We start from the raw sequence: 12,506 nt of genomic DNA on the forward strand, positions 1-12,506 counted from the left end.
CTGGTTCAAAACATGGTGTAAAGAAAGTGGAATTGAATACATTGAAGGCTGGAGGCATGTATGGAGCAATAGAGGATTATATGGTAAGGGTGGTCTAAATTTGTCCATGGAAGGAAAGAGAATTCAGAACAAACATTATCAGGCATTTAAACTAAAGGGTGGGGTTGGCAGGAGGTGGCTAATGAAATTGGCATGCACCCCCAAACAATACAGGAAATGGGAGGAGAAAATAAAATCAATCAGCTAAAAAAAAAAAAATAAAAAGCAGAAAAAGAAGAGCAGCAAACCAAGGGATAAAAGTTGGAAATTTATCACCACAAATGCTCATAGTCTGGGCAATAAAATCCCAAACCTGCAAGCCCTGATAGTGGAAGTGGACTTGGACATCATTGCTATTACAGAGATATGGTTCACTGAGTTTCATGATTGGGATATGGCAAACCCAAGCTATATCTTAAGGACAGAAAAGAGGAAAGAGTAGCTCTTTATGTTAAAAACAATATCCAAGCAATTGAAATGCAAGGGACATATGATAGAGAAAGCAGAATTGCTTACCTGTAACAGGTGTTTTCTGAAAACAGCAGGATATTATTCCTCACATATGGGTGACATGATCTGATAGAGCCCAGATGCAGATAACATGTCAACGTTTTTAGAACTTTGACTAGGCACACTGAGCATGCCCAGCATGCCCTATACCACACATCCATGTGGGGTCCCTCTCCGGTCTTATAACATAGAATTATAATTAAAATAAAAAATTGAAGAAACCCAACCTGTGGGAAGGTGGGCAGGTTTCATGAGGACTAACATCCTGCTGTTCTCAGAGAACACCTGTTACAGGTATCAACTCTGCTTTCTTTGAGGTCAAATAGGATGCTAGTCCTTACACATGGGTGAATCCCTAGCTACAGGCTGCTCCCCAACACAAAAAGGGACAAACAGACACCAACCAGGTGCCAATGGGCACAACAACTGTGCTGTTGTAACAGAGAGGAAACAGCCTGAACCCATCAATGGGCCCTGGGCAGGGAGAGCTGGATTCTACACCTCAAACTGGTTCCGAAGGACAGACTGACTGAATCTACTGTTGCGTTGGCCATCCCTATCCAGACAATAGTGAAATTTGAATGTGTGCAGAAAACTTCATGTCACAGTTTTGCAGATCTCCTCCACGAGAACTGCTCGCAAGTGGGCCACTGGTGCTGCCATGGCTCTGCCAGAATGAGTCTTGACATGATCCCAAAGATGCAATCCCAAATGGACATAACAGAAGGAGATGCAATCTGCTAGCCAATTGGATAGTATCTGTTTGGCAACAGCAACACCCAGCCTATTCCTATCAAAAGAAAAAGAAAGAATGTGTGTAAGGTTGATAAGTCACTAAGGCCTGGAGCTCGTTGACCCTGCATACACTAAGGTGACTGCTACCAAAAATATGACCTTTCAGGTCAGGTACTTCAGCTCACAGGTACACAGCAGCTCAAAAAGAGCTTTTATCAGCTGACTTAACAACACATAGAGGTCCCAGGATACAGCAGGAAGCTACAATTGAAGCAGGCCCCACATGAATTATACAACTATAGGCTGTACAGAGATGAGCATACCATCTACACTCTGGTAGTATGTGCCAATTGCACTGAGATGAACTCTAATGGAGTTGGTTGTTAAGTCAGCTTCCAATAGGTATAGAAGGTAATCAAGCAGTTTTTGTATGGGGCAGGAGAACGGATTTAGGGCCTTCTTGTCACACAACACAGAAAACCTCCTCCACGTCAGTCCATAGGACTTTCTAGTAGAAATCTTTCTAGAAGCCACCAGAACCCGAGATATATGCTTTGAGAGATCGAGCAGCTGCAGGATTAACCTCTCAAACATCCAGGCTGTGAGTGACAGGGCCTGGAGGTTGGGATGCCACAACCTGCCTCGATCTTGCATGATGAAATCTGGGGAAGTCCCCAGACTGATCGGTTTCCAGATGGATAACTCTTGTAGGAGTGGAAACTGTACCTGTCTTGAGGATCATAGTATCCCCTATCCTTGGAAGCTTCAAGAAAGTCTTCGCCACTAAGGAATTGGAGGAAACGCATACAGAAAACCTTTGTCCCAGTGACTGGCAAGGGCATCAGAGGCTGGTTTGCCATCTGACCTGTACAGGGAGCAGAACCGAGGCACCTTCCTGCTGCAAGGGGATGCAAACAGATCTACGTCCGGGCTCCCCCAGAGGTGGAATATTCAGTTTGCTACCCCTTGGACCAGGGACCACTCATGGAACCTTTAGGCTTGACTCAGCCTGTCCACTACCAAGTTCTCCGTCCTGGCTACATTGCTCTGAGCACTATCCCATGGGAAGGGCCTATGACCAGATCTGGACTGCTTCCTGACAGGACGTACGATCCTGTGCCTCTTTGCTTGTTGACATAACACATGGGTACCTGGTTAATGATTTGGATCAGTATGACTTTATTGAACAGCCGATCTCTGAAAGCCCATAGCCCGTACCTGATCATCCAAAGCACCAGGAAGTTGATTTGACAAGTGTTTCTGAATGGACCAGAGACCCTGGGTGTTGCACCCACCCCAGGGTGGACGCATCTGTGGTTAGGACAATTTGGGCAGGAGGACTTCGAAAAGAGATTCCCCCATTCCAGATTTGAAAGTACCCGCCATCAGGAGAATGAGTCCCGGAGAGACAGGGTGACTTGGATGCAATCCTGGAGGTTCTGAGTGGCCTGGTGCCACTGCAATCTCGGGGTCCATTGGGCTCTGCGCATGTGTAAATGTGCCCAGGAAGTGACATGGACAGTTGTGGCTATGTGGGCCAACTGACACTTGCTGGCTCTATTAAATCTCTGGGCGAAAGCACGCAAAACAGGCAGTGTAAACAGCACACACATATATTTAATATACAACAGAGGAATAATGTGTGGCAGACAATCAACTGATCAATATAACTCAAATAGACTTCTAATAAGTCCATATAATCACAGGTGTGTCACAAAATGTTACTTAGATATACATTCATGAAACAATGGTAGAACAAGGACCCCGACACGGCCGTGTTTCGCATCAGGGGCTGCGTCAGGGGGATCACAATGTTTAAGAGTCTATAAAACAAAGATCATTCAAATATTGAGCAGGTGGGTGAACATAGTCAAAAATCAAATATCATTTCAACACAGTGGAATACCAGGGGGAAATGCAGAAGGAGAGGGGAAGGGGGGAAGGGGAAAGGGAAAAAGGGGAGGAAAGGAGAATGGTTAGGGAGAGAACAAAAGATTCAAGAATAGCGACCTGAAATTCAAGGGCAGCTCAATGCGAGAAATCGTGGATTGATTGTATGCAGTCTAGAGAAAGAAAAATGAATATCAGTGAGAATAATAGACAAAAATTGGAAAAATGAAAACCGATTGTGCAAGAAACTGAATAACTTACTTGAGGAGTCCTGTTAGGCTTGCGAGCCATTAATTCTGAAAAAGAGATAAGGAATTGGTAATAAAATGGACAAAAGAAGCTATTTGGTGCTGTGCTCAAGAGAAGGAGACGTGGAAAAAATATACCTGAAGTGTTTAGAGAAATAATACATGGAATTGCCGTGGGAATTGCTCACTCAGTCAACCTTAGCCGCGGGTTGGGCGAGCCCACCCGCGGAGCTAAAAATGGTCAACACAGGAATTGTGCGCTTAAAGAAGAGGTGAGGCAATTGTGAACAAAAAAGGCAATTTTAAGAATTCGCTATAAAGCAAACAAAAAACAACAAACAAAACGCCATCTGATCAAAAGGTATCAATAAACTATAGAGGAAGAGAAGCAGAGAAGGCAGCTCACAATTTAAGAAAAATATACTCATGCTCACCTTAAGGGTATCGAATGGGTGCTTTGTCAAAAAAAAAAAAGGAAATATAATTTTTAATTTTGATGCATGACCACTGAAGCTAGACTGGATCCGATAAAAAGACAAAGAGAAGGGAGAGAAATGTGAGCTACTGCAAAGTTGAACACAGTGGAAGAGAACAAGAAATAAAAATAGCTGAACAGACCTTTTTGCAGAAATCTTTGTGTCCGGCAGACAGAACGGCAATGTGGCAATTCAATATAGAACTGTCTGTGTCTGAATTAAATAAAAAAAATATCGCGCGAAAAGTTGGCCACGTGATCCAGGATGCAACAATCGGGGTATGCACAGTGCTGATAAGTGGCTAGAAAAGGATACTGTATATAGAATTAGACTAAGGGCTTGATTTTAAAAAGCATTTACTCACTTAAAACTGGATTTTACTCGAGTAAATGCACTTTACTCGTGTAAGTGGGTTTTTGAAAATTGCTACAATATATGCCATGAATTGTCCATAGGATTTGCTCACGTAAGTGTCCATTACTCAAGTAAATGGCTTTTGAAAATTGCTACAATAGCAGTTACATTTATACGTGTAAATCCTTATGAAAATTACCCCCTAAGGCTATAGTCCCAGGTATGAAGAAAACAAATTTAAAAAAATGTTAAATTATAAAAAGGGGAGTTGTAAAGACAAGAAAGTCACCTAATCGTAGGGTATACAAGTAGGCTCGGGAAGCTGGATAAGCGGCTTAAAGTATAAATCAAATTAGCCTTAGGGGCACTATATGAGTGCTGTCAAACCTGAGAAAGTATATTAATTACATATAAAGTTTAAATCCTTAAAAAGAAACACCAACAGTAATGAATCAAGCCTTTGTTGTGCTGATATCAGAGCGGCAACGTAACATTTCAAAGGAAGGCTGTAGGAGAATGAAATAAATAGAGAAACCGTGCGCCAAATGACACCAGAATAAACACAAGAGTGGATGACAGGTAAGGGGAGAGGGGAAGGAAAAAGAAGCTGGGAAAGAAGGAGGCTAAAAACAGGGAGGGGAAGGGGAGGAGGGGAGAGAGGGAATCAGGGAAAGGGAAGGAAGAGGAAAAAAGGGGAATAGGAGGGGGGGAGGAAGGGGGAAGAGAGATGGGGTTGTGGGGGGTATATATCGGGAGAGAGAAGGATGGAGGGGAAGGGGATTAAGAGAGGGGGAGGGGGAAAGGGAAGATAGGGCCAAAAATAAAAGAAAAGGGAAAAGCTTAAAAGAAAGATGACCACTCAACCTCACGGTTAAGACCCGAAGGGGTTAAAGAATTAAATTCAAAGATCCAATGCTGTTCTGTTCGTGTGAGAACAAGAGAAACATTACCACCTCGTGCGGATAACCGTGGTTGCTCAAGGACGAAAAATGTTAAATCCCCAATGCTGTGATTAAGAGATTGCCAGTGATCAACCAGGGGAGCCTCAAGGCGACTTGACTTAGGGCATGACCGATGTTCTATTATCCTGGCTCGTATTTGGTGGGTAGTTTTACCCACATAGATCAGGGAGCATGGGCACAGAATAACGTAAATCACACCACTTGATGCGCAAGTGGTGCGAGATTTCAAAGTATATTGCTTTGAGGACAAGGGGTGTGTGAAGTAACTGCTAATGTTCATAGAGTGTACACACACTGAACAGTGGCCACATGGGGAGTGGCCCCCGGTGGCAACATGATCAGTGGGAGCTGAAAGCTGAAGTTCAGAAGAGACAAGCAAGTCTCGTAAGTTCCATCCGCGTGTAAATGAAAAGCATGAGGAATCTTGGAAAATGGTGTGTGGATGAAGAATATCCCAACGTGTTTTGATAATGGAAATGATATCATGGCTATGTGGAGAAAAAGACAAAATACAAGTGAGCTGGGATGTCGGGTCTTGATGGCGTGGTATAAAGGGATGGTCCCGATACATGTAGAGGGCGCGTTTATAAGCTCGTTTAATGATTCTTGTAGGATAACCACGTTCTTGAAAGCGCAGAGACATGGATTTTGCTTGTAAGGAGAATTAGCAAGGAATGTGGATTCAAAGTGGGCAACGTATAAACACGCTATTGATGGGGCCATAGTGGCCCCCATAGCGGTGCCTTTAATCTGCTGAAAAAATTGACCTAAAAACTGAAAGAAATTTTTTGTGAGAGCTATACGGGTTAGAGAGACCCGAAAAGAAGAGAGAATACGTTCATGAGGGCTTCGTGTAGATAAAGTAGATTCTATAACTGAAATAGCTTCCTCTTGAGGAATGTTAGAATACAGTGAAACTATGTCCAATGTTACTAACAAAAAAGGATCAGAAGGAAAAGATAGCTGTGAGAGCAAAGAAATAAAGTGGCCTGAATCACGAATGTAGGAAGGACACAAGGGGACATAAGGACGTAGGAAGTTGTCAATGAATTTGGAAAGTAGTTATAATAGAGCCAATACCCGAAACAATGGGCCGGGCTGGAGGAAATTCAAGAGATTTATGGATTTTTGGTAATGTGTAAAATACCGGAGTTTAGACCTCTGTTGAAGTCACTTCTGGTATCTGGGTAAGTTGGTGCAGCGCGTGGAGTTCAGATCGGTATAAGTCGTGTATGGTGAGTACTATCTGAGAACATGTGTACTAATTTTGTTGTAGAAGCAGTGAAACAGCTTTGAAATGAATGATAAGACAGCAATGAAAAGATGTTATATAACTACAAAGATGCCGAGGTCCGTAAAGTGCGAAGGGATTATAAATATTGCATATCCAGCATACCTCTCTGCTTCAATGGCAGGGGAGAAAGACTGATACTTCACGCATATCCAGCATAGCTCTCTGCTTCAATGGCAGGGGAGAAAGATTGATACTTCAAGCATGTCCAGCATAGCTCTCTGCTTCAATGGCAGGGGGAATGAAGAAAAGTGGATCTATATACAGACAACAACCAACAAGGACTGAACTATTTAGTTTGGGTAAACAAATAAGCATGGGTGTAGCTTGCTTATTGTGGCGGCTTCTACCCCTAACTAATTAAACTAGGTATTTCATTTAGATGCAGTTCCAACACTGCTTTCTCATTAATGGTGGGGGTGGAAGGGAAATAGAACCAAAAGGTTACTAAGAGCCAAGAGTAACAGATAAGTATGAGAAAAAAACATGTGAAACTTGCTGGGCAGACTGGATGGGCCATTTGGTCTTCTGCCGTCATTTCTATGTTTTTATGTTTCTATGTATAAAGGATGAGTGACTGTAGTAATATATGGGTTAGATTATTGTATAAGAGTAGGTAGTTATTTAAAATTGTCCATTACAATTATAGAAACAGCTGTGAAAGGAGGTTTGGAAAGGTATCCCGTTAAATTGAAATTTCCCTGAGGAAGCCTATTGTCGAGTGGGCGAAACAGAGAATTCTTTGTCGGATAAGAAATAAAAGAGGTACAAGTCGAGTGGAAATATAAGAACATGCCATACTGGGTCAGACCAAGGGTCCATCAAGCCCAGCATCCTGTTTCCAACAGTGGCCAATCCAGGCCATAAGAACCTGGCAAGTACCCAAAAACGAAGTCTATTCCATGTTACTGTTGCTAGTAATAGCAGTGGCTGTTTTCTAAGTCAACTTAATTAATAGCAGGTAATGGACTTCTCCTCCAAGAACTTATCCAATCCTTTTTTAAACACAGCTATACTAACTGCACTAATCACATCCTCTGGCAACAAATTCCAGAGTTTATGCGTTGAGTGAAAAAGAACTTTCCCAGATTAGTTTTAAATGTGCCACATGCTAACTTCATGGAGTGCCCCCTAGTCTTTCTATTATCCGAAAGAGTAAATAACCGATTCACATCTACCTGTTCTAGACATCTCATGATTTTAAACACCTCTATCATATCCCTCCTCAGCCGTCTCTTCTCCAAGCTGAAAAGTCCTAATCTCTTTACCCATAGGGGAGCTGTTCCATTCCCCTTATCATTTTGGTATCCCTTCTCTGTAACTTCTCCATCGCAATTATATCTTTTTTGAGATGCAGCGACCAGAATTGTACACAGTATTCAAGGTGCGGTCTCACCATGGAGCGATACAGAGGCATTATGACATTTTCCATTTTATTCACCATTCCCTTTCTAATAATTCCCAACATTGTTTGCTTTTTTGACTGCTGCAGCACACTGAACTGACCATTTCAATGTGTTATCCACTATGACGCCTAGATCTCTTTCTTGGGTTGTAGCACCTAATATGGAACCTAACATTGTGTAACTATAGCATGGGTTATTTTTCCCTATATGCATCACCTTGCACTTATCCACATTAAATTTCATCTGCCATTTTGATGCCCAGTTTTCCAGTCTTACAAGCTCTTCCTGCAATTTATCACAATCTGCTTGTGATTTAACTACTCTGAACAATTTTGTATCATCTGCAAATTTGATTATCTCACTCGTCGTATTTCTTTCCAGATCATTTATAAATATGAACAAAACTGAATGTATTCTAATCACAAGAAAAAACTCTGGATCAAAAACCACACCACCCTTCCAAATTGACAACATCCACATTCAACTTAAAGACAACGTAAAAGACCTAGGCATATGGTTAGACAATGAACTAAACTACAAAAAACACATTACTACAAGAACAAAAGAGGGCTTTCATAAACTACAAGTAATCAAACACTTAAAACCGCTGCTTCATCCCCATGATTTCAAAACCGTCCTACAAGCCCCCATGTTTACCAGTTTGGACTATTGCAACTCTCTCCTGATTGGTTTACCTAAAACATCCTTAAAACCCTTGCAGTTATTTCAAAATGCTGCTGCCAGAGTCCTGACGGGTAAAAGAAAATCTGACCACATAACCCCCATCCTCAACAATTTACAGTGGCTACCGATAGAGAAAAGAATAGAATTCAAAGTTCTCACAATTCTTCACAAAGCAATTTATAAAGCAGACTACACAGCCCTGGATAACATTATACATATTCATAGATCACTTCGCACAACAAGAACAACAAGTAAACTCCAGCTAGTGATCCCATCTCTTCCACATGCTAAACTGTCCTCCACAAGAAACAGAGCCATTTCCATCATTGGCCCGAAGTTATGGAATTCGTTACCTCATCACCTGACCGCTCAAGAAAACATAAAATCTTTTAAAAAAGATCTTAAAGCCTGGCTACTCAGCCAAACTCTCCAAGACAACACTCTCAATGACTATAAAGGATAAATCAACAGATCTATCCCTTTGTGCCCTCCATCTGACATACTATCTCCCTACAATGACTAACTTTCTTTCTGACTACCAGAATCCTTCCCATTTTGTTCTATAGCAGATGTCCCCTACATGATTTGAACTCAGATTTTTTACATATTTTATTGTATATCTTAATCAGTTATATGCTATTGTTCTATACCAGTGTTTACAGTTTTGCTGTTAAATTACTTTAACTGTATCAGGTTGTTGTAACTGTAAACCGGAGTGAAGGCAACTCTGCTATACCTCGGTATATAAAATATGCAAAATAAATAAAATAAATAAATAAATAAAATATTGAAAAGTAAGGGTCCCAATATAGATCCCTGAGGCACTCCACTGCCCACTCCCTTCCACTGAGAAAATTGTCCATTTAATCCTACTCTCTGTTTACTGTCTTTTAGCCAGTTTGCAATCCAAGAAAGGACATCGCCACCTATCCCATGACTTTTTACTTTTCCTAGAAGCCTCTCATGAGGAACTTTCTCAAATGCCTTCTGAAAATTCAAGTATACTACATCTACCGGTTCACCTTTATCCACATGTTTATTAACTCCTTCAAAAAAGTGAAGCAGATTTGTGAGGCAAGACTTGCCTTGGGTAAAGCCTTGCTGACTTTGTTCCATTAAACCATGTTTTTCTATATGTTCTGTGATTTTGATGTTTAGAACAATTTCCACTATTTTTCCTGACACTGAAATCAGGCTAACCGGTCTGTAGTTTCCCGGATCACCCCTGGAGCCCTATTTAAATATCGGGCTTACATTAGCTATCCTCCAGTCTTCAGGTACAATGGATGATTTTAGTGATATTTTACAAATTTTTACTAACAGGTCTGAAATTTCATTTTATAGTTCCTTCAGAACTCTGGGGTGTATACTATCCGGTCAGGTGATTTACTACTCTTCCGGTCTACCACATCTTCTAGGTTCACCGTGATTTGATTCAGTCCATCTGAATCATTACCATGAAAACCTTCTTCAGTACGGGTACCTCCCCAACATCCTCTTCAGTAAACACCGAAGCAAAGAAATCATTTAATCTTTCCGCGATGACCTTATCTTCTCTAAGTGCCCCTTTAACCCCTCGATCATCTAATGGTCTAACTGACTCCCTCACAGGCTTTCTGCTTCGGATATATTTTAAAAAGATTTTACTGTGAGTTTTTGCCTCTATGGCCAACTTCTTTTCAAATTCTCTCTTAGCCTGTCTTATCAATGTCTTACATTTAACTTGCCAACGTTTATGCATTATCCTATTTTCTTCTGTTGGATCCTTCTTCCAATTTTTGAATGAAGATCTTTTGGCTAAAATAGCTTCTTTCACCTCCCCTTTTAACCATGCCGGTAATCGTTTTGCCTTCTTTCCACCTTTCTTAATGTGTGGAATACATCTGGACTGTGCTTCTAGAATGGTATTTTTTAACAATGACCATGCCTCTTGCACACTTTTTACTTTTGTAGCTGCTCCTTTCAGTTTTTTTCTAACAAATTTTCTCATTTTAACAAAGTTTTCCCTTTTGAAAGTTTAGCACGAGAGCCATGGATTTGCATACTGTTCCTCTTCCAGTTATTAATTCAAATTTGATCATATTATGATCACTATTGCCAAGCGGCCCCACCACCGTTACCTCTCTCACCAAATCCTGTGCTCCACTGAGAATTAGATCTAAATTTTCTCCCGCTCTCGTCTGTTCCTGAACCAAATGCTCCATAAAACTGTCATTGATTCCATCCAGGGAACTTTCTCTTTAGCATGTCCTGATGATACATTTACCCAGTCAATATTGGGGTAATTGAAGTCTCCCATTATTATCGCACTAAAAATTTGGTTAGCTTCCCTAATTTCTCTTAGCATTTCACTGTCCGTCTCACCATCTTGACCAGGTAGACGGTAGTATACTCCTATCACTATAGTCTTCCTCGACACACAAGGGATTTCTACCCATAAAGATTCAATTTTGCATTTAATTTCATGCAGGATGTTTATCCTGTTGGACTCTATGCCATCCAGGACATAAAGCGCCACACCGCCTCCCGGGTGCTCCTCTCTGTCATTGCGATATAATTTGTACCCCGGTATAGCACTGTCCCATTGGTTGTCCTCCTTCCACCATGTCTCTGAGATGCCAATTAAGTCTATGTCATCATTCACTGCTATACATTCTAATTCTCCCATCTTACTTCTTAGCCTTCTGGCATTACCATCAAACATTTCAAAGTTTGTTTTTTGTTTGTATTTTCATTCTGCTTTTTAATTGATAGGGATAAGTTTAGAATTTTTTAGCTCAGGTGAGTTTTTAGTTACAGGCACTTGGACTACTTTTCTTATTATTGTAACCTCACTGTTGGGATGCCCTAATTCTAATGCATCATTAATATCCTTTGAAGATACCTCTCTCCGAACCATGCGCTGCTGAGCCACTGTCGGCTTTCCCCTTTGTTCTAGTTTAAAAGCTCCTTTTTAAAGGTTAGCGCCAGCAGTCTGGATCCACCCTAGTTAAGGTGGAGCCCATCCCTTCGGAAGAGACTCCCCCTTCCCCAAAATCCAAACAGTCTAACTTCAGTTAGTCAGCCAGAGTGACTCACTGCTCTCTTGATTATCAAATGTTGGTGCCTAATCAAACCAAATCACACTACCTCAACACCTTTCCAAGGTGAGTAACTGAACTGAACTTTTCAACCTTTTTACTTAGGTATATACTGCTCCTAGCTTATTTCTAGCTTCTGGCTACTTTTTTTTTTTTTAATACAAACACTCAGTTCTGCTTACTAGTTGCCTTACAGATTTTTAAAAATAAACTAACTACTGCTTACTAGCTGCCTTACTGACTGACCATTTAAAAATACAAACAGACTAACTTGTTTATTTGCTGCCTTACTGACTATTAAAAGCACAAACACACTAAATAATATTCCCAAATAGTTAACTTTGCCCCAATACTTTTGAAAAAGACAATGTCCCAAGCAAAAACTTATTGATTCCTTTCAGCCACCAGCAAGGTGATCCTCTCCTCTCAGTACAAGTCAAGTTTGAGTATGGGGAACATAAGGGAGGAAAGTGAATCGAAGTATAATCAGTGACGTTTGAACATGGGTGATACAAACAGCAAGTTTGGATAAACTGATTTGAAGTAGTTACAGTTGTATATATTTATAAGAAAAATTGTTTGTATAAATTCTGTCCTTGTTTATACATAAGTTCTTTGTGAGACCTTGTGTCCAGTAATAAGGAGGTTAGCTCCTCTATATTTTTATTTGATTTGATTTAATTATATTGATAATTATAATAATTACCCATCTGTTAATTAATTATTATTGATTATATATATATATATTGTTTTTTGTGATATCTTGTTTTCAGTATTAAGGAGGTTTGCTCCTCTACATATATACTCTTATTTGATTTGATTTGATTTAAT

Source organism: Rhinatrema bivittatum, chromosome 1 (genome assembly GCF_901001135.1).
Source record: "Rhinatrema bivittatum chromosome 1, aRhiBiv1.1, whole genome shotgun sequence".
Classification (NCBI taxonomy): Eukaryota; Metazoa; Chordata; class Amphibia; order Gymnophiona; family Rhinatrematidae; genus Rhinatrema; species Rhinatrema bivittatum.